Genomic DNA, 5,366 nt, shown 5'->3' with positions numbered 1-5,366 from the left:
CCTTCGATGATAACCCACAGTTTTTTAATATTATAATGCTTTAAAAGAGATGTTTGTTCTACTTAACATTATTATAGTTATCCCTTTTATAAATAATTTTAAACACAATAAATAAGTAATTTATTCATGGACCTGATAAATAATAGTCACATGAACCTATTTTTTTAACTATACGAATTATTGTATTGTTTTTTCAGATTTTTAAGTCGAAGAAGTGTGACTTTGTTATTAGTTTATTTTATAATATATATAAATTAAAATAAATGTCGATATAAGGCGGTTGTTTGAAATGCCATGTATATTTTAAGTAAGAGAATCTTTACTGGCGTGTCGATTGTGATGTCTTTGGAACCGCTGTGATTCATCATGGAACACTTTCTGGACGATCCACTGATGCCTCTCTTATGGTGCATTTTTCGCTTTGACCAAATGTTACATCTTCTATAATTCAAGTTCGAGATAGCTCTGGCGAATTGATGTTTCCTAGCCAATTGCGCTGCTTCTTAGACAAACGTAAAGAGAAACGGCCCAGATAGCCATATAGTTGATCGGTAACTAGAGTCAAATAACAATTGTTACTTGTGCAGGGTGAAATGTATGATCTAACGCACGTCCTTTCCAAACAAATGGAAGCTTTTTCGACGCTACTTTTGAGAGCTTATCATCTCGAGACGGATAGTGTAATATTTCCATGTAATAACACAATTATTTGGTCTCGAGATCTCTCTTCCATTATTGAGGTTGACCCCATTTTATAGACATGTTGGTATATCTTTTTGTTTGTTCAGCTCTAAATTTTAATTTTAACAAATTGTATTGTATCATAAAACGTATTATATTATAAGCAAATTTAACACGATTACAGTTTACACTAAATCAAAATATTATTACTGATCTTTAACTCCTTCATGCATTTATTATCATAGTCACAAGGACCTCGATGCATTTGGTTAGTCTTTAAAGCATTTATTGATTCTAAAGTCATAGAATTATCATATTCACATAATTTAATTTTATGACTTTATTAAAAATGCAATAATAAGCTAACAACCTCTCAGGAATTTTAACATTTAATAATTTATTAAAATATATTACCTTTTATTCACAATCTTAAATTTTTTTCTCGAACCCAAAAGCACACTATAAGGAATGTTGAAAACAACGTATTACTTTGAAAGTTAGTGAAAGAATTTCAGAGTTAAACCGGGCAAAAACTTGCCTAAAAACAGTTAAAACAACTCCATGGCCTGGGAGCCGAGTTAGCCGGCGAACTCTGAAAGTTGTATTATAAGGTAGTCAAAGAGCACTCGCTGAAATACGAACACTTGAAACGAACGAATTAAAAAATAAACCATGATCAAAAGTGGTTTATTCGACCGTGCTAAAAGCCAGCAAATGCATTCAATAACAAATATATTAATTACAGCAATTTTTATAAAATATTTTATTATAGACAAATCTATTCATTAGACCTACAATAATTTTCTCTTATCGTTTATTTTTGGGGTTCTAAGCTTATATTATATCTAGGGGCGAATATGTTGTGTGTAAAATGATCAAAAAACAGGGCCTAAACAAATTGGAATGTTTAAACAACACCATCCAAATAAAATGATGAAGCACACTTTTATTTTTCTTAGTCCTTAGCCTTCAGTATTATTAAAAAGTTGATTTTATTAAAAACTTACATTTGACATTGATCAATTTCAGTTGTAATTTAAATTAAATATATGAAAAATATATAAATAAAAAGTCAATCTATGTTTATTTTACTAAATCATGTTCTTAATCCGAGTATACTTTTTTTCATTATTCCTCAAAAAATAATTCAGGCTAGATCAGGCAACCTTTGTGTCTAAGCAACTCTAATGTATGATCTTATTAATTAAATAATCTCTCCTATATCACGTAATATTCCAGGCACATTCAGTTTTATAGTCCATCTTTCTAAATGCCACTCGAACGCTACGTGCAACGATCTATTTTCTAAAATACTCCACATTAGATATTTCACGTCTGGAAAGGGGATGATGCCATAATTTCATCACGGTGCCTTCGACCAGTCGTCCTGTCAGTGGTAAGAACCATAACTCATTTAGTAAATTTCCATATCGGAAAATGGAATCGACGTCGAGCTCGGAGAACGAAAAAAAATATACTCTAGCCCGACTGGTGGATATATCATCGGCTGGTGCATTCTAAAATATCAGCGCAGTTCAAAATGTGCATATTTTAAATATTTCTTAAAATAAATTTAAAATGCATCACTAGTGTGTAAAGAAATATTTGGTTATAGAAAATATTGGTTGGAATAAATATATCACACTATAAAAAATATTTATTTAGATAAATTAGGCGACATAAAAATGCATATGAATAATTCTTGGCTTTTCTATCATGTTATAAAATATCTGGTAACATTTAAGAATTAACGATTTAAATAATATTTTATTAAGAATGCCATAGACTAATAATGCTTGACGTACACGTGGTACAGGGATTGTGTAAGCATACAGAAACTATTTGCAGACATGGCACATATGCTATACCATCGGCTGTATATTAATATTTAGGCCATGGCACACTTGTTGTGCAACATTAAATTAATATAATTTGTTCTATGTATCTTAATATTAATAATCTGCCCTATCATTTTTTTATATGTATATTAAAAACAATCCCAAATTGCTTATGATTTAATTGGTACATTCTCAGTAAAACTATGCTACGGCAAAAATGTTTGGAACAATCAAATCAGTAGTTTCCCATTTTTTCTTTACCAGTTGCGTCTAAGATTCTTGTATGCGGAATAACTTTTTTCATGATTAATAAATTTAGAATATTTAATAAACATGCGAATAGCAACCAAAATGTTTCGCTGGTCCTTCGAGTCCGATAAAATTGTAAATGTCTCAAAAACCCTGATTTCTCTTTAAATAAAAAAATTAACACAAAAATAGTGTTTATTTTTTAAACCATATCTTTCAAAATATGACATATTTAATACTAAATATTTAATAATAAAAAAACATAGTTATTACTTTTTATACTATTGTTAATTAAATTAACTTTTATTGGTATAATTTATTTATTTTGTGTATTTATTGTGTTATACTTAATGGTTTCATTCTTAATGTGCTAGATTTTTTCTTGGTCTTTTATTGATTTTCAAGTATTTTTTATAATTTTCTTTCGTGAAAGCAATGCTTTATATTAAAATGAGCAAGAAACTTATTTGACAGACAACTTTCAATACACTAAAATAAATGTCTCCTAGCATTTCTTAAAACTCCAGTTCTTTTAAAAAATTATAAATTCACAGTTTATTTTTACATCTGTACGAATTCATATCTAAAATGAAATTTATAGTATTGTGTGCGAAAAGTTTTTGCATACTAAATGCTCAAGAATGATAATATAAAGTGTTAATTTTTTTACTTTAAAGAGAAATTAGGGTTTTAGAGACATTTACTATTTTATCGGGCTCGAAGGACCAGCGAAACATTTTGGTTTCTATTCGCATATTTATTAAATATTCTAAATTTATTAATCACGAAAAAAGGTATTCCGCAAACAAGAATCTTAAAAAAGGTAAAGAAAAAACGAGAAACTACTGATTAGAATGGTCCAAGTATTATTGCCGTAGCATAGTTTTACTGAAAATGTACTAATTAAATCATAAACAATTCAGGATTGTTTTTAATATAGACATAAAAAAATGATAGTGCAGATTAATAATATTAAGATACATAAAACAAATTATATTAATTTAATTTTACGTTATTAGTTCTAAATATATGTCAATAATTTTTAAATAAGTCACCTTAAGCAAGGTTAATAGCATGATATGTTAAATTTTTATTCTTAAATAAAGTCACAGATATCTTATCGAACTCGAAGGACCAGTGAAACATGTTGATTGTTATTTGTATCTTTATTTCCTCTTTTAAATGTTTGAATTACAAAAATGTTTATCCCGTAATGTATAAGAAACAGTATGAAACTTCCATTAAGGTCGGTCCAAGCATTTTTGCCATAGCAAGCTCTTGCTGGGAATGATATTAAACTTTTGAATTATATTAAACTATAATAATTATTGCCTATACAGTATAGGCGATAAAATAATTTATGTTGAGAATTTTATTTACTGTGCGAAATTTATATTGTAATATAATTTTATTTTTAATATGCATTTTCTGTATTAATGATAAATTCTTTTGCTTACCAAATTATTATATATATATTTTTATAGATTGAACTACTCTGACCTGTCGGTCTGATTTTCGTTGGTTATTTATGTCTTCATCACAGCCTCACAAATGTGCCGACATCCCATCGCTAACTCCAATTTGTCGGCATTCAAAGACACCTGTATAACTTTGCTGGGTCAAACGAATGAATCCATATATCAAGCCTATATTAAGCCAGGCTCCACTGCAAAGGATCTTGACTGTTTTGCATTACGAAATTAAATTTTATAAATTCAAATATCTCTGCACGAAAGAACTAACGTCCTCCACGTGCAATTTTAATACTAACTGCAATAAATATGATATGTATGTATTATATATATGCGACATTGTTGCAGAAAGTATGATAAAATAGCAGTAAAAATTGCATTTATAGAAAATAAAATGCAATGCTGACCTAGTTCTAGATAATTTCTATCTTTTTTTTTATGATCCTAAAATAAAGTTTATTAATCACTAACTATAGATTAGAATTTATAATAGTTTATAAACAATATTTATTTTTTTACATTTTTATTGTTTTTCTATAATATTTATTTAAAATAAAAATTGTAAAAAATATATTAAAAATATGTAATATAATACTTAAATAGTATTATTCGAATTTATTTAGAATATAAAAATAATAAAAATAAATTAGCAGAACGTGGTTTCGATCCACGGACCTCTGGGTTATGGGCCCAGCACGCTTCCGCTGCGCCACTCTGCTTATTGCTTAGAGTTCAATAATTTTTAGATAGTATAAAAATCAAAACATTATAAATATAAAATTATAAGTTAATGTTATTAAAAACCTATTTATCATAAAATAAATATAAATACTTACATACCTATGTATATATATGACATAACATATCATAGATTACTTATCTATATATAAATGTATTTATAATACGAGCTAAAAATAGTTATCTATCCTTGGCATACGCAATTATACAAGTTGATGTTCTAATGGCACAAAATTATGCAATAAATTAACATTTGAATACCCAATGGATCGTTCCAAAAATATTTAAATTGTTAACTCTTAGCAAATGAATATGAAAAACTGATGAAACTAAATCTTAAAGAGCTTTTTATATAGGCTCGTACCAAGTCATCCGTGTTCATTTGATG

At 27.8% G+C, this 5,366-nt stretch overlaps 1 non-coding gene across 1 annotated transcript; it reads right to left on the bottom strand.

Annotated features, from left to right (window-relative positions):
- Positions 1-4,887: 4,887 nt before the first annotated feature.
- Positions 4,888-4,959, bottom strand: TRNAM-CAU (transfer RNA methionine (anticodon CAU)). Its single transcript has one exon. It is a non-coding gene; the product is annotated as a tRNA-Met (tRNA).
- Between the last annotated feature and the right edge of the window lie 407 nt (positions 4,960-5,366).

Source organism: Plectrocnemia conspersa, unplaced genomic scaffold (genome assembly GCF_051122295.1).
Source record: "Plectrocnemia conspersa isolate PC_06_02 unplaced genomic scaffold, ASM5112229v1 ptg000013l, whole genome shotgun sequence".
Taxonomy (NCBI): Eukaryota; Metazoa; Arthropoda; class Insecta; order Trichoptera; family Polycentropodidae; genus Plectrocnemia; species Plectrocnemia conspersa.
This window is presented reverse-complemented; position numbering and strand designations above follow the sequence as displayed.